The sequence below is a fragment of the Idiotropiscis lumnitzeri genome, chromosome 14 (assembly GCF_059441095.1).
Source record: "Idiotropiscis lumnitzeri isolate Australia: NSW breed Sydney's pygmy pipehorse chromosome 14, RoL_Ilum_1.0, whole genome shotgun sequence".
In the NCBI taxonomy this organism is placed as follows: domain Eukaryota; kingdom Metazoa; phylum Chordata; class Actinopteri; order Syngnathiformes; family Syngnathidae; genus Idiotropiscis; species Idiotropiscis lumnitzeri.
In genome coordinates, this window is record NC_142404.1 from 16,415,786 (window position 1) to 16,443,024 (window position 27,239).

Here is a 27,239-nt window from a genome sequence, read left to right on the forward strand (position 1 = left end):
GGTTGAGGCTGCAGCAAGGCACTGGAAAGAAATGTGGAGATGTGCGGCAACGCGCGCCGCGAACGGCGCTCATGCTGAGCTGAAAAGCTCCCGTCTTGCCAGCAAAAAAGAGAAGAAACGGCGTTTGTCATGTTGGGGAGACAGTCGACGGTCATAAAATCAATAAAAAAGAAAGAAGAACATTTTTTTTTTCTTGAGGCCAGCAAACAAGTCCATTTTTTGGATCAGATTTCATGATGCCAAGTCCTGAATCAAATCCTTTTCGACAGAATGTTCTTTTCAATTAACAGCACAATTACATCATGTTTGTAAAAAAATAAAATTTAAAAATCGCAATTTTGAGTTAACATTTTTAAATAAACCAAAAAATAGGATTGAGACTTTTTTTTATTTTTGTGAACAAATTCCTCCTAATTTCCAAATATATAATTTTGTATGCGTTTTTTTATAAAGCATGGATTCTGTAAGCGAGTGTGATTTTTATAAAACACGTCTAAAAACATTTTGAAGTAACAGAAAGCAGATATTTGATGTCAAGGATGTTTCAACAGTTTTTTTTAGGCACTTCTCTATTAAATGTGATTTTCATAAAATGGATGTCAAGACAATTTTAAATAATTCTAAAAAAAAAATAAAAAATAAAAAACTATTTTCCCACTAATCCTTAGACACATTTTTTGGACAAAATCATTTATGCGAGAGCAGGTTATTCTCTTCAAATACTGGCGACCCATCATTTGTGTTTTCAACTAATTGTTCTCGCACAAAGCTGTAGATAAGCCCTAAAGCATACACATGTGAGCCTCATAAAGTACTCTTATTATATATAACACCAATTATGATTTTTTTCAGAATCCTAACTATTCCTGTTGAAGAATAATTCAAAACTGAGCAGCAATACAAGTTTTAAACTACTAACATTCACCACAGTGGTTTACGTTCATAAAATACAATTTTGATCGTTCATTTTCGGTCATTCAAAAATACCTTGTTGTAAGTTATTCTGGCACTTTTTGTCCCCCCCCCCAAAAAAACAGAGGGATGGATGGATGAGCATTTGTGTTTTAATTGTCTTTGAGTGTCCATTCCAATAATCTCTTCTTTGTGGTATCAAATAAAACATGTTAATATATTGTCTTATAAAGACATCAAATGGAGGCAAAAGAAAAAGCAAATCCAATTAACTAATCTTCCCGCCCGCCCATTTTGCATCCGCCACACTTGGGAGGAGGCGGCGGCCAGTTGAGGTTTGCCATCCGAAACGCGCCATTTCCTTTTTGTGTCTCGCTCTGCCATTGGGCCTGTGAACAGTAGAGGGCAGCTTGAATACAGAAAATAAAAATTGGGATCTGTGCATCTCTCCATCATCTAAAGCGGGCCTTCATTTCCATGTGGCGGGTTCCGAGCTCGCCCGGCTTGTCTGTCAGCTTCGGGCCTCGCGGGTACGCTGGCCGCCGTCAGCGCCGTCACACACGGCACGCCGGCGTCAAAGAATGACGAGCGGCAGCCTTGCGCCGCCTGATGTCACTTTTGAAAGTCCGCAAAAAAAGTCAAGCTCTTTTGTCATTGTTCAACGCCACAGCTCGGAGATAAACACTCTTTTTTTTTTTTTTTTTATTGTTAAAGCTGTGTTCAGCCGCCAAACCTCGCTCGTGAGGGCCAGCCCCCCCTCCCCTCGCTGCGGCTCAAGACGAATCTGCCAGCGTGTGCCCGTGCTCTTCATCACTGTCAGATGCCCCGTGGTGGTCCTCCTCCTCCTCCTTCTCAAAGTGGGCACCGACCGCTGGCTGGAATTATTCCTCACCTCCAAAAACTCTCCCCGCCGTTTCCAGATAAATGTGGCTGTAGTGGCCGAGGAGTGTTGCTCATCCATCTTTGCACTGTGGAGTGTTTGCTGAAGTAGACACGGGCTCTAATAAGCGACACAGTCAGTGTCAGGATGGCCGCTATTGACTAGACCGCCGCAGTGGAAAAATGGGAGACGCGAGCAGGTTCTTTTTTTCCTTCGTCTCTTTTTCGGCCTTTGTAGGAGCAGTGCTCCTCCGTTCTGTACGAGATGTACAATTGAATGCACCACCAAAATGAAAGTAAAACTATATTGAAAAATAAGTCAATAAAAAAAAAAAAACTCTCACAACTGCCTGTTCAAATGTGTCAGTTTTTTGTGACCAAGATAAATGATCAACATTTGTTTGAAACAATATTTCATACTAGAATTTTTGGATGCTTTACTTTATTGTTATAAACATTTCATCTAAATATAATTAAAGAGCGGATACAAAGTCTGTAAGCGAGTTCACATGTCAAGTTTTGTGACAAATCTTTTCAAAACATTTTACACCATTAAAATAATTTGTGACCGATTAATCGGCCTGACGATTTAATCGGCTGGCGTCTCTTAACAAATCCGCAAAAGTTGGCTTTTTTTTTTTTACATTACAGCAAAAGACAAAGCACCCCCCCCCCAAATACATTGGACAAGTTTTCAACTTTATTTGGTGTTAATGAGCGGGCGTCTAAATGTGTGTGCCGGTTCCCATTTAGCGTTTGAATGTGATTTGTGAAAGCAGTCACATCCCAATTGATAAGCGGGTGTGCACACTTGTGCAACCATCTTGTCTCATTTGTTTCTTTTCATTTCCTCCCTTAAAAAATAGTTTATATTTTTTCAACTGAGTTATGCAGGACATCAATGATGGAATACGTTTTGAAATGATTTGTCTTTTTAAAAAATTCTTTTTTATTTTTTTTATACATGTAAAAATGTGTTAATTGCAATCACCACCATCTATCGGACAAAATGGAGAGCCCCGAATATTCCTGATGCATGAATACATCAACTCCTTACGTGCAAATGACAAAACAAGCCTTTCCCTGTTGCGCTTGCTCATTAGCCGTTGTTTGGCTAGTTCAATTAGTCCCGTAAAGAGGGCTCTCTTGATTAATAAGACGCTATTTTGGTCACTGTTGATATTGAAAAAGGCTCACAAAGCCTCGCCGTATGATCTGCGTGTGTGCTGCGTGGAGAACGCTTTCGTCGGCACCTGCTGTAAAACAAGTCGCGCGGTCTTCTTCTTCCTACAGTCAATTAAAGAGGATGCATTGTTTGTTTGTTCTGATATTTATTGCCCTTAAACGCCACGTCCTGTTTGAGCTTTTTTGTGTTCATTTCAGACCACCTGACGACTGTAGTTTTAAGGATTAAAAAAAAATGTATAAAAAAAAATATATAAATATTTTGGGCTTTTATTTTACAACTAATATCAGTTGTTATCATCAAAATGGCCATCAGGGAGCAGTATAATACAGATATTTAGACGTATGCAGAAAAGTTGCTGTAATATTAGCCATTTTTTCCGGAGGATAAAAAAATATGTCTGTGAGCATTGTTATTTTTGCTGTCTCGATTTTTGACGTCTTTAGCCGTCAATGGCATTAAATGAGTTAAGCTTTTCCAAACGAAAAAGTTATGGCCGTTTTTTTCAAACAGAGCAGCGCAAAGAATGGAATTTTAATCACGATCACGATTTTTTTCTGACACGATGAAATGAACCAAATCGTCTGTGAAATTTCCATTCTTGCATATATTGTACAGTTCTTTCTTAAACGGTAGTCTGCCAACCACTAGGGGGCGACTGCATGTTTAACGCTAGCGCTAACGTCACCGCCATTTTTTGTGGATGATCCACAGCTGCCAAGGCAATGATTCCCTCGTCTTAAAAGTTCATTTAAATACACTGTTGTGTTAAGGTACCATTCTGGCGCCCAAAAAAAAAGTTCATTAAATGAGAAAAGCACCTGCAATACGACTTGATTAGCCGCAAAATGGAACGGCCTTCAATTATATAAAACCTGGCGTTGATCACTGCCGATACGCCTCTCCCTCTTTTCAGAGCAAATCTTTCGACTAATATGCATTTTCTTGAACTTGGCCAACTTCATTTTTGAAATGGTTTTGTAATTAACAAGTACTGTAAGCCAAGCTTTAAGATGTCACATTTATTGTATTTTCCTATCTCGGCAATTCAGTCCCGAAACAGAATGATGTGTGTTTTATAGCAGCTGCGATAAGAGGCTTACGCCGTGAAAATCTCTATATAGATCATTTGACCGGCGTCTTTGGTGGCCGCTCGTTAAATTGGTTTCACCCGCATATTTGGGCCTTATTTAAAAGATATCTTTGAATAATGGTAAGCAGTTTAGCTCGTGTGAAAAGAGAAGGGTGATGCAAATGAACTCCATTTCACTGGCTTTTGTTTAATCTATAATATTGTACATTTTCCGCAGCCTTTTTTTTTTTTCTGACAGAGTTTATAGCTTTTACATTCTAGCATGGATTAATACAGCTTAGGCGCACCTATCTTGAATTTAAGTCAGCCTAGAACTCCTTGTTGCATTACAAGGACACATGAGCGGACACTTTATTAAGTACACTTGCACAATCTGATGAGCTCCAATATAATAACTTTAATTTAAAAAAAAAAATTATAAACACGTTAATGCTCTGCTTACGGTCGACAGGTAGTCATGTCGTGTTTCGTGAAATTGTTCAACTTTATCGCGAACACGGTGGGCCAATGTATGAGAATGGGGTTGTCATGACGAAATGTAAAATGACTTTTAATCTCGTCATAACGACTTTTGACCTCATTATGATGACTTTAAATCTCGTCCTGTGTATTTAATTATTTATATAATAATTATTTTCTTTGAGGCACTTTAATTCTGAAAGGTAAATGGTTACTTAAAATAAAATAAAATAGGGAAAGTTATTTTGAGTTTTCTGTCATTTAAAAAAAAAATAATAATAATAATTCAAAATGTGCACATTATGAATGTTACGTTTGTCACATATTTTATTTAAGGCAGATATTATGCACTTTAATCATGAACGTAATTACAACACACTTTTAAAAGACGTCCGCTGGGCGAGAGGAGTCGTGGACGCCTGTTAGCTTGTGAGCTAGCTGTCCGCTAGCGCAAAAAAGCTCCGCGATATATTCCGGCTTTAAACGGATATATTTTCACGGCTCAAACGTGGAGAGATGTGTGGGTGTAAGAAAGCTTCTAATTAAGTAGAATTCATTTTCCAGCTCGGGACTTTTACAATATGTTTTTTTGTTTTTTTTTCTGATGGTGGTTTCAGTTTGCAGGGCTGTCGAATGGAATTTGATGTAGCTCAGAGAGAGCGAGCGAGCCAAACAACATCTTCTCTCCGTATGATGCAATGCGCAGCAACCACATTACTAAATATGTTGTTAAAGTAATAGCTCCTTGATAGTAAGCATTGACGTCTCTCCAAAGGCGTCGGATGAGAATGTGCCAAATATTGTGACTAATTGCCCATTTATATTATTATACAATATGCCGCCCATTCCTTCGATTTGCCCGTCAATGAATAAAATATGTTAAAGCGTTCCTCTCGGAAACTCATTAGGCCACGACTAATTCCATTAATATTTATTCAGCTAAAATATTTAAACACGTCTCATTATACCAGCAGCCCCTCTGAAACTGTTGCTGTAAATACGCAAATGCGGAAACAATTGAGCAAAAGCTTTTTTTTTTTTTTTCCCCCACTCAGCCCAATCAAGATGTTCGCAGTTGGAGTGGTGGGCAGGTGAGATTTAAATGGGAGCGTATACTCGCCGTGTTTAAGCTTGTCACACTCACATCTGTTTGGAATAACAATGTGCATCTGCTGACAATCACTATATGTGAAGCGGCTGCATTTTGCGCACACGCACAACAACCGCCAGAAAATGTAAACAGTCAATCACAGACACAGCAAGGTGATGTCGTTAAAAAAAAAAAAAAAAGGCCTAAATTAAAAAAAAAAAAAAAAAATCGTAGAAAGTTTCTTCGGTAAAGTTCATCGAAAAGTTAAAGCTTTGACAAAAACAACAGTGCTTACAAACCAATTATCGTTTTGAAAATGCAAGAAACAAATCGACACTATTAGGATTTGCACAACATGATGAAAACTGTGTTTTTAAATTTTATTCAGCCCGCCGGATGATCACGTACAGGTAGGCATGAAAAGCAGGATTAAAGATTTCACGTCACAATCTTCTGCAATTTGGAGCACTTCCTGTTTTCACTCTTTTTCAAATTGATAGTGTCAAATGAAATCAGTTGGCACCATCTAGTGGTCGAAGTGGAATTACACCCAATACAGGAGACAAAACCAAATTGCTCTAAACTGGAAAAAAAAAAAAAAAATTCTACGAAATAGCAGAACCGCAAACCTGGAATCTGTGATGAGCTCGTTAACTATCAAGATTTGGTTCGAGGTTCACAAAGTTGCGATATCAATTTTTATAATTCTCTTCTGTTTGTCTAATTTCACAATCAAATATAATCTGTGAACGGCGATCATAATTTTAACGTTGTCTATACTTGACAAATTCCTTTTAAGTGGGCAGATCCAAAAAACGGCATCTTTTTTTTTGTCCCGTTTTCCAGCATTTCTTGAACAATCCCAAGCATTCACATCCAAACGGCAACATTGACATTCCCATATTTGTCAGCATTTCAAGCACCTTAACACCGAATATATTCCAGAAATATATCGCTGCTTGTTCATGTCAAATTTGTGTCCAAATATTTTGCATTGGGGGTGTTTTTTTTTTTTTTTTTGGTTTCAAGCGGGAAGCATTTTCGCCCCGCCGAAACGCTGGCTGTCAACAGAGTTCCCGTCATAAGCGGCAGTAGCATCCAGTGCCCGGAGCGTGTGGCTGCGTACTCTTTTTCAGCCAGAGCACATTCTGGCAGCCGCACGCGTGCACACTGGCCGAGGTCAAAGCTGTCACTTCAGAGGGCATTGTGGAATCTCAGCCGGTGCTGGAGAATGTGGGAGTGCTCCCTCCACTCGCCCAGATGTTTTCAATCGGCCTCACCCTGAAAAATTCACGGGGCCACCGGAAGCCTCCTTTTTAAAAGTAGGAGCGAACGGGCGATTAATTGAAACCTCCGCCGACACTTTCACCTGAAACTATTAGCCTCGACCCGTCTCCTCACATTAGCATATTTTTCCCTCAAATTAAATCGGGAAAATGCTCTGCCGATAACGAAGCGTTTGTGTGCGATAAAGCGCCTTTCGACTGTTTTACAGCATATTTCAAGGACAACAACATGTTAGGACGCTGACACTTTTTCCGGCGCTAATTAGAAAAATTCTCTCAATTAGCAGTCAAAAGACGGAGAGTGAGTAAAAGTCTGTTGTTTTAATGGCCTTTTTTTTTTTTTTTTTCCTCAGCAGTCCTTTTGACACGGAAAACATTTAACAAAATACACACAAAAATGGAAATAAAACTCAAAACTCTCAAGTAGAGATGGTTTTGAGTAAAATGCTGTGATCTTTTTTTTATAGCGAGTCGTGATCCTTTTTGGTTGTGATCATTTCATTCCTGTTTTTTTTTTTTTTTTTGAAGTTGTTGGTTTAGATAAAAGTTCATCATTGTAGTGATGGGAAAATGAAGCTTCAAATTTGCTTCATGAACCAGTTGTTGTATTTTTGAGTCCTGTAGATGGCGCTGTTGCTTTCAAGAAAGGGTTTCAAAAATGGTTGCAGCCCAATGTTGAACGGAGGGTGCCCCCTACTGGAGGTAAAAAATACTACAACTGGGTCATGAAGCCGATTTGAAGCTTCATTTACCAATCGCTGCATCATTGACCTTAATACAAATATGTGACACCTTGGAAGAGTTTTTATTTTCCACCTACGCTGATTTTTTACTATCCTTGCCACATATGAGATGTCTGCAACAAAACAAACTGCGTTAAAAAAAAAAAGAATTGAAATGAAGTCTTAATAGAAGTAGTATTTTTTTTTTTGTCTACGTGTGTTGCTCCACCATTTTTTGGTTATATATCTGTTTGATTCAGCAAGAAAGGTCCAATTGATCCTCGAGGTAGTTTGATGTAACAGAAAATTCATCCAAACTAATGTGGGAAAAAAAAGTTGTCTTTAATTTGTCCCTTTTTTGCCGGCACAATTCTTTGAGCTCGCTGCCATGATCGGAGTGGAGTGCAGGTGTCGAATTGTATTGGCCGCGCGTAACGCGCAACCTGAGGTGCATTCACAACGCTCGGAGGTTGCATCGCAGCAGGTGAAGGGTCAATCGGAACACTTTTTTTGGCCGGCGGCCCTCGAAACGCGTTAATCCTTCCATACGAGCGAGCGCCATTGTTTCCAAAGAGGGCATGAAAGTCACATTTGGTCAGCGCCTCCCAAACTCAAGATAAATGCAATTTTTTTCGCCGTGTGCAAATGACACATCCACGTGAAAAGAAATAAATAAAGCAAATGTGATGGATGACAATATTTAATTCTATATACTTGCACTTGACAGAGCATAAATGAATCATCCTCGACTTCACGGCAGCGAGACAAGGCGTGCCTTTTCCACCCGATGCAAATGACTACAATTTGGAGTGTTGTATTCAGCGGGAGACGGCCGCTAAATGGTCATACAAGCTCGTCACAGATATTAAAATAAATTATGTCTGATTTGAATTTTAGTCACGCCACATTAACTAATAGAAAGTTATTAACATTTCAAAAGAGGAACGGGGAAAAAGAGCTTTTGCCTGCAAAATTAACGCCGGCCGGCCTGACCTGCGTGCCACGCCGCCTGATCGGCGTAATGACGGCATAATGGCATATTTACATTAAAATCCGGCCGGCTAATATGCGATTCAGAACGGGCGGCTCAGTCAAGGATTATTTCGTGTGGCCCGGTGGCCTCTCGCTCAATGTTTCAGTCTTAACTTCAATACAAAGTAGAAAGTTCTCATTTCATGACTATTTATGTGCTTGGTCTGTGTGGCTTGTTGCCCCTTTGCGATCAGCGGACCCCCCCCACCCTCCACCACCACATTCCACCCCTCAAAGTTCTCCGCAGCTTCAACCGTTTATCTTTCATCTCCTCTCGCCTCTTTCAAGGCAATTATCTTTCGCACTTCACAAATGTCAAAATACTCCTTCAGCTCTATCGTGACGAGCCTTGTTGGGATGAATGAAATTCTTAACAGCAAAGACGAGCAGCCGAAGTGCTAATCTTTTGACACGGCGCTGCTTTGAAACAAGCGATCCATTTCCTTGAATCACATCGATTGCGTGGTCGACGCCCATTCTTGGAGATTTCCGACCATTCATTTTTCCGTAGCGCTCGTCCTCATTTGGCTCACTGGAGTCGATCGCAGCCGGCCGGCTTTGGACCAGACGCTGCTTGGCAGCCAATCACAGGGCACGAATAGACAAACAGCGGAAGCTTCACCTGACCCGTCCCCCGACCTCAGACGTAAGAGGGGCAACATGAAATGCCAATCGGTCCACATAGGACTTCCTTTGCTCCATAGTCAGTCTTCTCCAAAATGTTGGAGCCGCCTTTATTCGAGGCCACGCCCACTGAATTATGATTGGCTGATGCATCCAGGCGGGAAAGTGAATTTGCTTTTATATTACCTCCAATGATTGTCACACGGCCTGTACTTGACATTCTTCAGGTGGGAGTCGGCATATCTTAAAAAAAAAAAAAGACATCTTCTGTTGAGCGCTGCCGCTCGTTTCCCAGACCCGGCCGGGTCGGACCCGACCATCTGCTCCCCTGCTCCGACGGAGCTCCGCTTTTGGCAGCGCTCGGACTTGCTCCATTGGGCTCCATCTCAAAGGACAAGCGCTCTCATCAGATTTCTGTCGGCCACTCAAAGCCAAAGGCAGATAGCGGCTCGCGACGAACACGTCCGGGAGGGAGGGAGGGCGAGGGCGAGGGCGGCGGCGACAACAATAACGCGACGTCTCGCCGCCAGCCGGCTACTGTCACGTTACAGATGGAATCACTTCACAAACGTGGAGAATTAATATCCTAATGAAGCTTGGAGTGGCCATTAGGTTTGTGTAATGCGGCTCCAGGGGGCTGGGATGGATGTCCGGCAGCTCGGGGCCCTTATTTGTGCACAGTCACCTCAGTGGTGCCTTTTATTAGGGGGGCATTAGAGGAAGAGCGAGGCAACAGACAGATAGCGCTTTATTACTCTTGTTCCCGGGGAGCCGTGCTCTACCTGTCACGGCCACACAAAGCATGCTGCGTTAGTTCATTTTACGGCTAAATATCTCTTTTACAAATGTCTCGGTACGTGTAATCCGGTCCGGCGGCCCCTTGCGCGCGCCATCGGCGCCACGCGTCACTCGCAAAGGGCTGTGCAAATTACACGGTGGGCCCGCGCGGCAAAACAGGTGTCACTGGCGGCAGGCCGATGTTGACAAAAAGATCAATATTTGGAGATTAATAAATGGGAGTGAGGTGCCGAGTACAGCAGAATTTTGATTACTTTTAAGTGATGATGAAAAGGGGCGGGCTGGTGGGATTTACGTTATTGTAGTCAGACAAAAAGAAAATGAGATGACATTGAGATTATAATAAATCGCAGTCACGTGAAAATAAATCACACTCCAAAATTGGAGAGTGGAAAACAATTTTTTTTTCTAACTTGTTGCGCAACGATTAATCAACAATTAATCGATTATCAAATGAATGGAAAATTAGACGCCGTTTTAAATTTAAAATTGTCCAAAAGCGGTCTGGTTGCCAAATAAAACTTTTACTTTGGAAAACAAAAGATCAACATTTTACAGACCAAATCATACATTTTGTTGATGCGTTTTCTGCATTTTGAAATATTGTCAGATTTTGGAATGGGTTGGAAATTAAAAAAAATTTTTGTTTGTTTTTTTTACCCGATTAATTGATTAATCAACAAAATAATCGACAGATAAATAATGATTAGTTTTCAAAATGTTCACAATTCTCATGCAAAATTCAAATTCAAAAGCTATATTTCTAGTACTTTACATTTATGTTCTTTAAAGGAGAGAATATTTCATAAAAATTTTCAAGTTGAACAGAGGTTTTATTTTATTTTTTAATCTTCATTTCATCCATTACATAGATGTGATTATACTTTCAAATGAATAATTAAGTAATTCTTTTTTTTGCCTTAAATTGCATTCATTGGCAACAGTAGCTTGAATTGAACTCTTTCTTCGGACCGAAAAGTTTCAAACATTACAGTGTCAGGTTTCCAATTGAATTTTGGTTGCGATAACGAGGCGGACGTTCAGGACCAGTTTTGGGACGAACATCTGGATCGTCTGCTCCGGCGGCGTTTGTCATTTGTGTAATGGCGCAAAATGGATGTCATCATCTTTCACGTGTAAGTGATCTTACACTCTGAATTAATACACTCCACGTTCATCCCATTTTCCATCTCCACTTGCGCTGACAGGCGTGTGCCTGCCTCTGCTTTTAATCTCGAAACAGTTTCGGGGTATGATTCGCTCTCCTCTGTCACTTGGCTCCGGCCGAGAATTCATTTTCAGTGGGTCAACTGTTTCAGAATGTCATCTTTGACAGGACGCAGCCAGCGCAATGAATACCAGAGAAGACATGGGCTGTCTTTTTTTTTTTTTTTGGTGCACAGTCACACGATCTCCATGCACAACAAGGCACACAGTGTCCATGTTAAAATCAATACTTAATCAAAACACTCCTCACTCATGAATAACAACAACAGAAGTGTAAAAAAAAAAAAAATGGTTTCAGAGAGGGTGCGGGTGACGGGTGTGTGTTTGGGGGGGGGGGGGGGGTTCTGCTGCCACAGTCAACTAATGAAGGTTATGTAGCATGGCGGAATTCAGTAATTGCAGCGCACACGTGAGGTATTAGACAGGATGTGGCTAATGGAAAACAATCACATTTAACATGGCTCCTTGGTTGGAGCTGCTCAATAAGTGAGCAGCAGGCTGGCTCATAGCAAGCGGGAGGTGGCCGTGTTGGGGGGGAGGTGGGGGGGGTGGGGCTCGGTTTAATGTGATCGGACTATAACAGACAATCTATTTACAGTGTGCTCTGGGGAGCTAATAAACAAATGTTGAGTAATTTCAGCCAGCAGTAATTACCCTTGCAGCTGACAAGGAGAGCGCGCTACTCTCTCCTTCACCTCCGCCTCAGTCCAGGAGGTGCGGGGCTCCTCCGAGCGCTCCTCCTCTGCTCGCAGACGCGTGGCTGGCGGCCAGCAGTCAAAAAGCACAGTCCCAACCCGCATGCGATTCGGCCTGAGCGGAAACATAACAAATGGTTAAATGCATGGGATTTGCCATGAAGTCAAAAGCCCTTTTTTTTTTTTCCCCTCCTTCCTGCAAAGTGTTTGAACATATCCCACATAATCCAATTAAACAGAAACTCAGGCAGCAGAAGTTTAACTGCCTTTATGCTAATTAATATGTGTGCACATCTTGGCTCCCTTCAGCCACATGCTTTTGAACTCTAACCCCATTTATAAATCAGAACAAATATGAAGTTGGGGGAAGCGGAAGAAATTAACGCTGCGGTTTGGATAGGCAAAGAGGGGCCGCAGACATCTTTATCCGAGGAGCTCAGCCGTGATCCTTCAGTTACGGTCAAATAGATTTTTATGCAAATATGTGCCTATCGATCGCTGAGCCTTTCCTTGCGCGGAACAGGTCGCAGAGGACCTCATTTAATTAGTTAGAGGTAATCATTACAAAAATAATCAGTGTTTACATCACAACAACAACAACAACAAAAAGACAGGAGACCCTTTCTGTTTAGATGCACTCTAATAATGTCAATTCTTAGTGTTCAGGGCTGAACAATTTTGAAAAATCATATCACTGCAATTACATTTTTTTACAGCGCTTCAAATTATTTGTAGGTCTTTAAACGCATGAGTAAGACAATAAAAACACATTTCAATTCATCAAATACATTGAGAACAAACAATAGAAGTAGAATAAAAAATTGGACCTTGTTCTTTTTGTTTACTTTCCTAGCAAGAAGTGTTGAAAATAGAAGAACAGCAAGCCAAACTGTAAGACTGGGAGGGGATTGAAAAAATGTCTTGAAATATCATCAAGAGACAACTACAAGTGTGACTGCACAGATCACCAGATGATAAGAAAACAAAAGAAAAATAAAATATAGCCTACAGGAAATAAACAGCTAACGAATAGCATAAAATCAACTAGCTTGTAAAGCACATCTCATTTTTTCATAATAACAAACTTACCGCCTCATAATATACATCAAAAATCATGCTGAAAGCTGCGAATTTAAAATGAACCTAAATCAGTTGTTTTCTCGAGGTGTAAAAAGCAGGATTGGCATTGACTCATTTTCAGTAAAATAATTGCCTGGGCTGAAGTAGTTCGTTCATTCTTCTTCTTTAGTCAAGTTTAGTGTCTAACAAACGAGTGTGCCGCCACCTAGTGGTTGATCGTTGAATTACACATCCCCGAAAAAACTGAAGAAACGTACGGAAATGTACAAAGAAATTGCTCTGACATTTACCGGAAGACATTCGGCCAAAGAACAAAGAGGAAAAAGAAACGCCTTCACAGTAATTGAATAACACATTTTGATGTTTTAATATTTGTCACAGCAAAGACAGATAGATAAAATAAATACATGAGTGAGTATTGCTGCTTTGCGTCGCAAACTTTGTTTGCGTCGCTGTTTGATGGCTTATTTTCTTTTTGATCACTTTAACAGTAAATTTCGACTGGGAGTGACAAATTGATGGATGATGTCACTCCAGCTGTCAGCATACCTCGCAAGATGTCCCTGTATCACTGTGGTTGGCTTTTTTTTTTTTTTTTGTCTGGCATTTTGGATCACTCGTTCTCGTATGAAGTGAAGCCTAACCCAAGAAAAATGGATTAAAATATATTTGATTTTGAACTGTATATTAAATCATAACATAAGCAGTGTCTGGCACCAGTCTCAGTAATGGAGACGCAGCCCGCCCGTCCAGTCTATACGATATAGGCAGGTACTATTTTCCCTGCTAATGTGTGCCGAGAAGCGTCACGGTCCAGCGGCGTTCTGCTCTGTCGCAGCTTCCAGTGCATTAGCCTCAGTCCAGCCAGCCAGCCGGCCGGCCGCCCATCCCCCCCCCCCTGTCTCCTCTGACCAGTATGGCACAAACAATGCCACACATCACATCCCGCGTCCTCCCCAGAATAACAAGGAGGGGAGTGCAGGGAGTGCACGGGCGTGAGGGGCTGACAGACGGACGGTGAGCGAGCCTGTCCCTTCCACTCAGACGGGCAGATGTCCCTCTTTCCCATGCAGCGTGGCCGGCTGCTGACCAGGGGGGAGCCAGGCGGCTGCTGAAATGAAGAAACTTGAGAGCTCCTCAGGGGGGTGAGCTGGTCATTTGATGTCCAGCACCGGGGCAGGGTGAGATACTGAATGAGCTGAGGGAGAGAGAGGTAGCCTCTGCAGTCTGTCACAAAAGGCCAGGCCTGACGGCTGGGAAGGAGGGAAAAATACTGAGCACAGGCAGATCATTACTGCATCATCTTTTTTTTTTTTTTTTTCCTGTGAGAGGAAGTGATTGTGAAGCTCATGTAGTCTGAGAAAAACAAAGGACACCATGTCGTGAGACACAAATTTGATCGCAACGTACATGTTTAAAACACACACTCATTTATTTGAGGTGGAACCCCCAAAAATATTTGAATCGGAAAATCGCTTTTTTAGCGGTTAGCTTTAAAATATATCGAGAGACATATCGAATTGTCTTTTTTGGGTTATATCTCTGATTGGAATGACACATTTTCAGTACCGGTTAGTTAATTGCATCATATCATACGAAATGAGTCGGACCGTAACAAATCGAATCCTCGATTCGGTTCCATTTTAAAGTGGGATCACTTTAAAATGGAACCGAATCGAATCATTCCACTTTCAACTCGAACCATCCTTGATTCAGACCACCTCTCCTTGGATCTTTTCAGCAATAAAAGCTTCCACTCTTCTGGGAAGACTCACACCCCTTTCACGCTTTTTTGGTTGCCAGTGCTGTTTTTCAGCTTGGGGCAAAATTACAACCAGTCTTTGATTTTTTTTTTTTTTTTTTTTTCCGTGAAATGGAAAAAAAAAAGAACCTCGTAGGATTTTGTAAAACTGGTGCCAGACTAGCAACAACTCTTTGCTGGTCCAGGGGAAGGCTCCTTGTTCAACCATTGCGTGATGGCAAAAAGCCAGCCAATTCAAGATTTGGAGACGTGTCTGATGACAAGATGACGAGAGCAAAACTGAGAATGACAAATTTTGAAGTTTTTCAGAATCACAAAGACGGTCCGAAAAAGCTTTGCTACGTTTCGTGCTACTTGCGGCGCACCAGCTAGCTAGCAACAAGCTAGGTTTGACTATTACTGCGGCTAAAAACGGACACGTATCGTTCTCACAAAGGGACGTTGAGGAAAGACGGACAAACTATGCTAATTGCTAAGCTAACCTAAGATTAATGTCATCGAAATTATTACGTTCTGTTACGGTGTAAATCAGCCAGAAGGCGTGGCCTAAAGAGTTTTAAAAGTATATCAATTGTATTCAATAGTTTCGACTTTTGAGGTATGCGCAATAAATATTCTTAAAATTACATCACAGTAGATCTTTTTTTTTTAAATCAATTGAATTTAATTCAAAATTTCAACTCAAATACATTCAGGTTTAAAATGACCTCACCGAAAATGTTTCTACATCGGAAACTAACTAACTTGATGGTGTAAAAAAAAAATTAAAAATTAATTAAAAAAAAAAATATATATTTCCTGCCAAAATCTTCTTCAAAATTAAAAAAAAAAAAAAAAAAAAAAAGCTACTCCTCAAATGAAGTCATTGATGTGCAAAACCACCCCGCACATCCTTGCACTCCGATTATCGCTTACCTGCTCCAGATTCCGTCCGTCAGCTCGCGTCGAGTCCTCGGTCGGCTAGAAAGAGCTCCAAAAGTGCCTGCGCCTCGCTGTGGTAATTAATAAGCGGCCATGCGTCACACATCCGTCCTGCAGCCCTGCCCCTTGTCTCCCTGGTGACCAAAGCCGGCGGTCACCAGACGTCCGTCGGACAGCGCCAAGCGCTTGTTTCCATTTTTCGGAGAGACGGCGATGGCGTGTGCATGAGGATGGGGTGCTTAGGGTGCAGAAGCCATCGCTATGTACCTTTCATCTTGGAGGAGATTTGGAGAGGTTTCAGACCACAGAGACTTCTTAATTCTCACTAATTCATTTGCGTTCCAGATTCCCTGGGCCTGGGATAACCTGAGAATGATAATGAACCCGCAAGGGGAGTGCATGGTCCCTTGCCTTTGAATGTGCTCGGAATAGATTCACATAATCTTTACCGCTCAATCTTTTCTGGAGAAGACTCTTATTAAGAGTGATTTTTTTTTTTTTTTTTTTTTGGTCTTGAGGTGTCCTACTGGTTGGAGAGCTTTCACTTTGTCTGCGGATGCCGACCCCCGTCCGCCTGACACATGGCTAGCATTAAAACGCAGCCATGCAATATTGATGTAACCGCGAGAAAATAGGCGTGAGCATGTTTTCTATTTGGAAATCAGACTTTAGAATGAATATTTATCTGAGAGCTGGACGTCGAGCGTCAATCAATAAACTCTACTTGCCAGCTTCTGGAAAATGGAGCTACGTCCAAACAATATATTATCATCACAAATGAGAGCGTGTGCTATTTACATTTATGGATTTAAATGACTCACTTGAAGCACCTGGAAGAAGTCGTGAAGTGCAACATCCAAAGTGATAGTCAAAATCAGGCCGCCATACGGAAACACAGCCAAAGCCAAAAGTGTCTTTGTCTTCGTTGAAAGGTGCATATTTCAAGTTCTTATCATGAAAAGTAGGGCTGGATTTTTTTTTTTTTAGGCTGATGCCGATATTTGGCAGAATAAAATTCCGGAAACATTAATTAGCCAGAAAAAAAATTTGAATAAAATTTGTAAAATGCTCATTTTTGCTCATCCATAAAGATATGAATTAAATGACTGTTATGCCCTCTAGTATTTTTGTTGATTTTTATTTTTATTTTTTGGGGGGTTTGAATATCATTTGATGTCACTTATTGTTGCCACATTCTGGGCTGTGCTTCCACAAAAAAAAAAAAAAACTAATACTAAAACTAATACAAACTAAACTACAGTAACACATTTTTTAAAATATATCAACTAACTAAATTTGAAATATAAAAGTCAAAACGTAACGATGATGACAAATCCAAAAGGATTATTAAGTCGAGCCAAGAGTCGAACCCGGAACATAAAAACTGCGAGGCAGACATGCCAACCACTCGTCCACAGTGTTGCCACGAATTGCCAGCGCAAATAACACCAAGTGAATTTTCCGAGCTTCTACTATATCGCGTCGGCAACAAATCGGCCGCCGCGGTGCCGTACAGTGAGCGGAGCGGCTGTCAACTGCTCACAATTTTACAACGGTTGTCCCTTGTTGACTTCATCATCAGCAACTCTTTTCTTCTTTTAAGGGATTTTCTGGAGGTTTACAGGTCTGAGGGGTAGACTGCCAACTCCTGTGTGAGAAAAGGCAGGAGAAAAGCCGCCTCGCTTCACGGCTGGTCTCATCTTTGGTCAAACAGAAGTGAGCTTAATTCGGGGGGTCTGCCTTTGGGAGTTTCAAAGGAGGAAAAGCTTTGAGTGACGCCAAGCTTGAGCTCCCTGATGTTGGGGAGATGAATGAAAGCGAGGTCTAGAGGCGAGGCCTTCTCACACTCCCACATCAGTGGAGGTCTTTTAAGATCTCATCAAGATAATTGTATGGAGTTTGCCCGAATACTGTAAAGTAAGGCCGTATTTCAGACGAGGCGGGAAGCCGATCGCTTTTGAATTTTTGTTGATGTTGACATTGTGTCAAGGCGATTTATGAATGAAATGATGTTGATGGCACACTGATGTCTAAAAAGGAAGTTATTTTGTAATATGGTCGTACCTGTCCTGTTCTAAAAATAGCTCATCGGTGAGGACATGTTGTGATTTGCTAGGGATGTTTTTGAAGAGCTGGCGAGAAAATGTGAAAAGTTACAACGATTTATAGAAATGGGACAATTGTTGTGCCCATTGTTCTGTTCTCGACTTCAATTGTTGCATGTTAACTTTGATCGGTTTCCTGCAATTGTTAAATTCGGGTTCATAATTTTAGGGGGAAAAATCATGAGTGTCTTCATATAGATGAATATCATTATTTATGGCATACAATTAAAGTTAATTTGAGCACATTTAGTATTGCGTGTATGAATCTGGCAACCCCTCATAATAACCACGACACATGAAGTAGAATTTAATAAAGTGATTCCGAATTATTATTATATCATTATTATATTATTTATTAAATCTGAATTCATAAATTCAGTTTAAAAAAAAATTGGATCTCAAGCCCTAATTTTGGTGGACCAGCCAGGACACTTTGCGTTTGTGTTACAGCTAGCATGGGTTGCTAATGTTACTCTTGAGTTTTGTGAACTGCAAAAAACAAGCTGCAGGCTGATAACTAAAATTATAACCTGAGCCAAGGAGGTTATATTTTCACCACATTGCATTTGCAGGATTACGCAAAAAAAAAAAAAAAAACTTCACTTATTCGTTCCAAACTTTGTGGAAGTGAGGGGCATGGGCCAAGGGAGAATCCAATATAAAACATTTCCTCCACGAAAAACGGGCCGATCTTAATAATAAAATTCAGGCCTGGGCAGGAGTTGGCATGTATGAAGGTGTTCAGTTTGGTCCTGATCCAATGTAGTTTTTTTTTTTGTTTTTTTTACTTTTCTACATACCTTTTGACTTTTACAAGAAAGACTTGAGAGCAGAAATCCTCCCTGAAAGATTCAAGCGCCTGCAATTGGCTGGCGACCAGTCCAGGGTGTGACCCGTCTCTCGTCCAGAGTCAGTTGAGATTGGCTCCAGCTCACCCACAAACCTCCTGAGGACAACAAGCGCCATACAACATGGACAGACGGATGGGAAATTCATTCCAAACGCTTGAAAAGACTCGGCAGCAGGTGGAGGATGGTTAGCGTAGTCGGTCACACATATAAATTATTTGGCGTTTCCGCAGAATAGTCTAGTCTCGCGAAAGAAAAGCGTACATTGATATTTTTAAGATATTTTTTAAGATTTCATATAAAAGCAACAATGTTCACATGAGCAAAATTCCACCACTCGAAACGTGTTTATGATCTAGAACAGGGGTGTCAAACTCATTTTAGCTCCCACATGGAGGGAAATCTATGACCAAGTGGGCCTGACCGGGAAAATCAGGATCTAGAACGAAAAACAATTAGTATCGATTTTATGCAGGTTATCGCTATTTGCATGCAATCCTGGTTAGTTGAATATATCATCTTTAATGCATTTATGTTAAATTTATGTTGTATTTTTTAGTGCCAATTCCAGGGTCAATTCCATATTCAACTTCCAACTCAATTGAGCATTGCTTGTAAATATCAAGAATAACACTTTGAAAGAAAAGTTTACGAATTGATTGCCACGTTGAATTTTATGATGCATATTACTAAAAGATCTGAGTTCATTTAGTAAGGCTGTACTTATTTTTATACTTGACCAAATTTTCTCACGGGCCGGATTTAACCCATTTGCGGACCAGATCCAGCCCGCGAACCGTATGTTTGACACCACTGATCTAGCGCAACATTTCGACCCATACAACCAACTGTGGGAGCAAATGTTGTGGCGGATGCGTATTATCAAGCACTATCTGATCAGACGTCCCAGTCGGACACGCGATTAGGTACGGCAAACAAGCCGGAAATTGATGACTCAGCCTGACAGGCAAGTCTGTTTGTACGGTGACAGTATCCATCAAATGTGACTTCTTTTCCCTCCGCTTAAGGACAGCCGTTTGTAATCTGATTACATTTCCAGATCTGGTTTGACTCACATCTGGCAGTCAGCCATGCGAGTGAAGGGACACACACAACGGCAACGCAAGAAGAAGAAGAAAAAGAGAGAGAGAAAAAAAAATGCTCGGGGCAAATCATTCCTGCCAGTGTGCTGGCAGCTGCACTGTTGCTGTCATTTCAATATGTTTTCGTGCACCTCAAACTCGCCGACAATAACGCCACGCCTTGCTTATGTCATCACATTTTGACAAACTTCTCAATTGCTTTTGACCTTGATTCAGCCATCTGCTTTCTAATATTTTTTTTTCCCTTTTCCGTCTATACCGAAGAGTGAAACGGCTCTCGGAGTCAATAAATAAGTAAATTTTTGGGGGGGGGGGCTTTTTCTTTGGCTTTCTAAACAACCAAAAGGGATTTCATTCATCCATTTTTACTTAATTCATTTCCCAGAAAATTATATCGACTTATCGAAAAAAAAACATGTATCTGTTCATCTATCTATGCCAACGACACGTAGTGACAGAACAATTTTCCGCCATATGGTAAAGATCCAATTAGCTTTTATATGAAATTGTTGCCATTCATACAACAGAATAACAGGAACAGGTTGCACACTATTTTTTTTTTTTTTAACAAAACCCCAAAATGTGAGAAAAAATTATCTGGGAAAAAAAAAAAAAAAAGGAACGCCCCCAATGTCAATTACCATATTTTCCAGACTGTAAGCCACTCCTTTTTTCCTAGATTTTGAACCATGCGGCGAATAGAACGGTGCAGCTATTCTGTGGGTTTTTCTTTCACCACTAGGGGCGCTCTATAGTTATATAGTATATTTATATAAAATACGCAAAATATATCTTCTTTTTTTTTCTCTTGGGTCTGTTCTGTTTTAATTAGCAAAGTTGTTGCCGTGTTCAAAGGCACAGTTTTAACAGTCTGTTTTTGTACCTTTATGTGCATTCACAGTACAAAATTGTTTTCAACATTGAAAACTGCGGCTTATAGACAGTTTTTTTTTTGTTTGTTTTTCTTTAGTTGCTGTGGCTTATTTATGGTGTGTCTTATACTCCAGGAAATATAGTATTTAGTCTGGCACCTGGGGGTCCGAGCATATTTGAGGGGGGCCTTAGTGCCACAGCGGCCCCCCTCCATCTCCACCAGTGGCAAACAAGTAACTGTATTTCCATTTAAGTTGCGAGCTGCCAAATACTAATCTATCATCATATATTCTCAACAAGTAGTGAAAGTGACATTAAGAAGTATCTTGTTTCACAGATAGCGATGAATAAACAACACTCTCTGGTGCATAGAAAGCCTTCGCTGTTTGACATTTGCCTCTGATTTTCCTATCGGAGCTGGAAATGACAGTCTATGGAACATGTAAAAATGCCATGGCAGATGTGAAATCAATTTGCATTTCCCCCAGTGCCGGGATAACATGGCCCCTGTCAGAGTACTGTGCAGATCTGCCGGCGATAATGACGTTATAGAGGGCGGCGTGCGCGCCGGCAAGGATGAAAGTGAAAAAGAGTGACGTTCCGTGTTTCCCATGATTGCCTTGACTGGGCGCCGAGCGGCCAAGGAGCATGTGCTCGTCTATCTTTGCTCCCCATTAGCTCCTCATGTTCCCTGCTGAGGGGGGCGATGGAGACACGCATCTGACCAGTCAGCTCTTTTCGCTCTCACAGATGCTTTTTTTTTTTTAATCCCGCCTTTAACTAATTAATTCAATCCCCCCCTTACAGGTCATTCAATTGAAGCCTCTAAATTTGCAATGACCTGCGTTAGGACTTCAAATATGACCATTAATTGGATATTTCATAATTAATGTACTAATGAAATGTCTGGTATCAAACAATTAGGCAACTTTTGATGCTAACCATTAATTGCAGACGGTAATTAATACACTGATGAAAGGGATGATAAGTGACCTAAAGGCATTTAATAGAAAAAAAAGAAGGAATAAACAGAGGTGGGTGGTACGTTTGCGTAAGTAACTTTTGGCTTTTTTTTTTTTTTTGCAACATACTTTGATCTTTGATTGTTTTTTTTTAAGGGGAAGTCAAGTCCAATTTTCTTTTTTACAAGGATATCTTCTATGTGCCTCCACGAAATGCGTTTGTGCAATATAAATTCAGCAGCTTTTTTTTTTTTAGAGGGCGGCCATTTTGTCTTGCACTGTCACTCACAGTTGACTGAAAATGACATCACGGTGCGTCACATGACACCCGAAAACCGGTGAGCCGTGACAGTCGTTACCTGAGCAGTTTTCAGTCGACTTGAACTCATGTTAAGGTAAAAAAATGGATATTGCATTAAAACGACTCTAACAGCTTGGAAGAAAATTACAGAAAGTGAATTTAAGGTTAAATCTTGTGGGGGATTTTTAAAGTAGTTTTATTTCCACAAAATAAATTAATTAATTTATTAATAAATGAGTGTTACTCAGGTAACCTTTGGAGGACTACTTTTGACTTACGTCATATTATTCCAATATTGCCGCCAGGTGAGGATGCCGTGAAGACCGACATCCCATCATGTTGTTTGTGAGAAGAGCGCACACACTAATGGTTGCCTTCACACCACTTTGTAAAAAATGCGGCAAGCGATCACCAACGCGACGACGCTGCATTTCGGAGGCCATGTTATGACGCGCAGCCCAAGATTATTGCGCGAGAGGGAGGAAGGGTGCTCGGGGGCACCAAAATACACCACACAAATCCGTCGTTTAGGTTTATTGGATCCACTTAGCGCACAATTTTGACTTGATGTCTGACTGCTGGCCACTTGAGTAAAGCAAGAAAATGGGCCTGCGAATTGACCTGAAGGCGGACGGACGGCTTCACGTTCGGAATTGCCTCAAATAGGCTTCGAATAGCTTGACGTTTTTCATCGTTGTAAGTTTTCATTTGGTCTAGATTTTTTTTTTTAATTCAGTTAGATTCAATTATTAGATTTGTTGTGCTTGAAAATGCTTCGGTTTAATTTGGTATTTGTTGGTTTTAGTTTGAAGTATTTGATGAGTGCAATGAGACAACAAATGTCTAAAAAGTATAATGTAATAAAGTCAATTACATTTTCCACACAACTCTTCGACCAAAAGACTACAGCCAGAAGGCGGCCATCTTGCGTTGCCACCCTGACTGACAACCTCTGGGGCAAAATGGCCGCCTCGTCAGATGGAGAAAAACAAGTCGATTTGTTTCTGTTCAGTCCCTATTCCGCAAAAGCGATATGAATCAGAATCGCGTGTTTCGACGAGTGAGGCCGCATAATCTCATCGAGATCATTTTTCACTTGACTTCCCCCTCGAACATTTCCGTTCGATTTCCCACTAATTCTCCCGAGAACAGGTTGAAAAGTGCATTAGGACAACCCAGTGCTGTATATTACGGGGGTCACACTTGGAATATGAAGGAGACAGGCAGATAATGAGATTTCCCGGATCTAATCAACCTTTTAAATACCTGAAGAGGCGGCACGATGCGTCGATGGCCTCAATAGCGAGTCTCAATTTGTCCAAAACCTCATTTGACGGTCTCATCGTCTTCTTCCGCATCGCGTGGCGGAAACACGCCTTGTGTTTTCCCCGCCGTGCTACACAGCCGGAATTACGCTTGTCTGTACGGTTTGTTAGCACTCGAGAGATAAAACTTTACATGTTGCTCCCAATTAGCACGGCAGTGACCATGCGCCGTCTCCCGTGCGCCGCTTTTTCTTCTGAAGAGGGCCAATTTATGTGAAGACTCATGAGAATGTGAGAAGGGAGGGAGATATGGACTTGAGAGATAGCGTGTGTGCGTATGTGCGCGCGCGCGCGCGCGCGAGGCAAGCAGGGCGAGAGCGGGGGAGTGAACGGCGGCGATAGAGGGAGAGAAAAGGCAGAATGGGAATGGCTTAAGCCTCCATTCTGAGCGGAGAGACAGGTCCTATTAACATTTAACAGCATTTGTGCAACTTGGTGCCGAGGTTATGATGCAAATGAGGAGAAATTAAAAGTGGCCAGAGGTTTGTCATTGATGGATTGCAGGCTGGCAGAGCTCGCACTTCCTAGTGTCCATCAGAAGAGATTACTGTGTAATTAAACCTTATTTCTGGACTCTCCGGCGCATAATTACTTTGTGAATGTAACCATCATCTAAAAGCGCCGGGAAAAATGCTTTAGCATTTAGTGGAGCAGTCACTAGTGCGGCTTGTGTCAGATATAGCCATCAGACGGAGCAAAAGAACTGTCACTTTTAATAAGAGGAAAAACATTAAATGAAACAGTATGCTTATTATGGAGGGGGAGGGGGTGAAAATTAGGCTTTAAAAGTCCTTTTCTGCTATTTGCATAATTTATGCCCCCGCCACCCCGTCATTCACACGCCAGGCTGCGAGCTTTGGACAATTTCCCCTCGCATTTAAATAGATTGCACATTTAAGGCTACTTAAGGAAAATTATCACTTTGCATATTTTAATTGTTACGAAGGAAGTGATTTGAGAGAGGTCTATGGCTCATCCTCTTGAGCCATGCGGTTTTGCGAAGCCGTCTGATTTGGCTGCTCGGCGCTGCAGCTCGCCAGATAACCTCCGAGTTCACGCGCAACCACTCCAGTTTCATCAGAATGCAAATGAAGCAGAGACCGCCGTGGCGTGCGGATCTTTGATATTTACAAAATAGCCGCTAATAACTCCGGTGTAATTTGTTGGACTCAACTTTACTTTTCTCTTATCGCTCCCGATTCGCGTTTCAAGTCCAGGAGCTCTTGTTTAAAGTGCACTTTGGCGAGGAGCATGTGTACTGTCTGGATGCGCAGATATGCCGGGATGTGGGCGATAAAGAAAAAATAAATAAATAAATGGAGTCAATGAAGAGCTGTTAAATCCCCTTTTTCAGTCAGGTGGACTTTTCTTTCTGCAACGATGTCATTCTGAAAACAGATTATCAATAACACAAGCCCTGGCGTTGATATTCAACATTATATGATGATATATGATACACTCCTAAAACGACTGGGCCAAAAGTAACCCAAATTGCATGAAATACCGCTCGGATGGAGCAGATGTTGGGTTATTGGCAAAACCCAGTACAGTGGGTTGAGGATTTAACCCATCACATTGGCTAAGATTTTGATCCAACCCAAATTGGGTGAAATAGTTCACCCAACACCTGATCCAAAATGGACCAAGACAATGCTGGGCTATTTCTAATGATGATCGCATTTGGTTGAGGATTTGACCCAGCACATCGGCCAAAATTTTGATCCAACTCGAATTGAGTGAAATCGCTAACCCAGCACTGGGTGTCGATGCTGGGTTATTTCTATCCACCACTTTTGGGTTGGTTGGTTATACTGTTAAATCATGAAACATAACCCAACAACTACAATGCTTTAATTAGCCATCTAACATTCTTAACTGTCCCAAAAAGAAGCTAATCACTACATTCTCAAACCAAATCAAAAATCAATTGTGTACTTACCTGTGATGTGCCAAGAGATGAACGTCTTCATTCTTGTCCTCTTTTATTGAAACGCGTCAACCAGGTGAGCGGCGTAGCTCTTCCTCCACCCCCATTCGTGGCAGCGTCATTCGTGTTAAAAGTAACAAACGGCATCATTTTGTGCAACATGACGCGTTACTCATCCAAACTGACTCGCTTTCGTCGAATGTGATTTTTTTTTCTTTTCATTTTAAGGTAGCGTGCATAAAATTCTGTCTTAACCCGGATACTTGCTTCTTTGTTCAGTAAATGCCAGCCGGTAGCATTGTGCATTAGATCAGTTAACACACACGCAGAAGAAAAAAAAAAACCTCAACTCATTATTATGTCTTAATTAACATGACATAACATTTAAAGAGCCGCACGTTTTTATGTGTGCGACTGAAATATCATTATTGACTCGCCTCTTTCAGACCGTACTGACACTCAGTTTTTCATCCAAAGGATAAAGTCATAAAAGCATAATTGGGAAATCTATTAAGTGGCTTTAAACAACATTTATAGGCGGTGTGGTTATGGTGGTTAAAGTGTAAAACTGCAATTAGTCTCCTCGATTAGCTGCATATAGTCCGTATCGGTGCTTTATTTGCTAATAATAATAACAATGACCCAGCTTTATATGGCATTAATTAGATTTTTTTTATTTTTTTTTTTAGATTTACAATGTTACATTATTGGTTATTTGGTAGTATAAGAACAGCAGTGCCATGAGATGTAAGTTTAATTTGTAATTTTTTTCCCCTTTGAAATCAATGGAAATGCCATTAATACGCCCCCCCCCTTCAAAATAATTAATAAATAAACAACACAAATATTCGTAATATGTATAGAATAAGGAAAATGGCTTGTACTCAAAAACATCAAATCAGAATTAAATAGAATCTGGTGTATTAAAAAGAAAAAGCCTCAGAATTGACTCATTAACTGCCATTGACGGATATAGACGCCACAAAGTACATTCATTTTACCTGTAGGCTGGCAGTGAATGAGTTAAGCGTCCATATGATATTTTTTTAATTTAAGAAAAGGGGGAAATAAAAAGCATCAGAGGTTCAGGAAAAAAATGAGACATTTTTATTTAGTATTTCAAAAGCCTCAATAAAATTAAAATACATTTAAAGTCACTGTACTATGGCAATACATACACACGTATAAACATGTATGTGGTGCTTTCGATGTACTGTCGGCCGTAAGCAAATGTACAATAGGTACAGCATGTGTGTGCGAGTTCATTGGACTGTACATGGATAAGAAAAGTCCAAATGGGTCCGCTCCATGTACACTTGGAAATAAATTGGCACACCGATAAACACTGACATGACAATAAGCTCACATTGGATTGTAAATGTTTTTTTTTTCTTTTTGTGGGGGGGGGACGCGTCTTTTACTCCAACACACATTTCAATAGGACATGAATCCAATTCTGCATTCTTTACCCCATCAACTTTTTTTTCCCCTCAATGAATTACGCTCGTCAGTGTAAATAAAGACAGTCTTTACGAGGTAGACTGTTCAGTTTCAAGGACACATTTTTTTTTTTGTGTGTGTTGCTGTTTTTCCCATCTTTTTTTTTCCAACAAATGCATGACAGTAATCATAAAAAAAAGGACATACACACTACATCTACAACATGTAGCGATATGAGGTAGAAATGCATATAAAGAAAGATTACCAGCTCCAACGACTTAACCGTAACGCGTGGAAGGCAAAATATGAAGTGAGCGAGGGGAAGAAAAAAAAAAAGACAAACAAACAAAAAAAAGAACAAGCGTCACTGTGAGGATTGATGTGCTTATCAAAGATTCTGCTCAAGTGTCGCCGGTGACCACGGGCCGTCCTCGGCGCGTCACCCTTAATAATGAATGACAAATTATAAATTTTACATTGACAGCAGGTGAGAAACGCACACACCCCATTTGAATAAACGCGGAAGTGATCAGACTCCTCGTTTGAGAAGTGAGAACAATTAAAGCCACACAAACGCGACTCCTTAGCC

The 27,239-nt window shown here is 40.9% G+C and overlaps 2 long non-coding RNA genes across 2 annotated transcripts in view; one reads left to right on the plus strand and one right to left on the minus strand.

The window, feature by feature from the left end:
• Window positions 1–2,115, plus strand: part of LOC148323723 (uncharacterized) — a 41,677-nt gene extending 39,562 nt beyond the window's left edge. Inside the window, exon 5 of the long non-coding RNA XR_015846558.1 lies at window positions 1,627–2,115. This is a non-coding gene — a long non-coding RNA (uncharacterized LOC148323723). The remainder of the gene's footprint in view (window positions 1–1,626) is intronic.
• LOC148323724 (uncharacterized) lies at window positions 1,087–13,382 on the minus strand. Its single transcript, XR_015846557.1, has 3 exons — window positions 13,093–13,382; window positions 11,963–12,118; window positions 1,087–1,301 (listed from the first exon to the last, which is right to left on the minus strand). It is a non-coding gene; the product is annotated as an uncharacterized LOC148323724 (long non-coding RNA).
• Window positions 13,383–27,239: the final 13,857 nt, after the last annotated feature.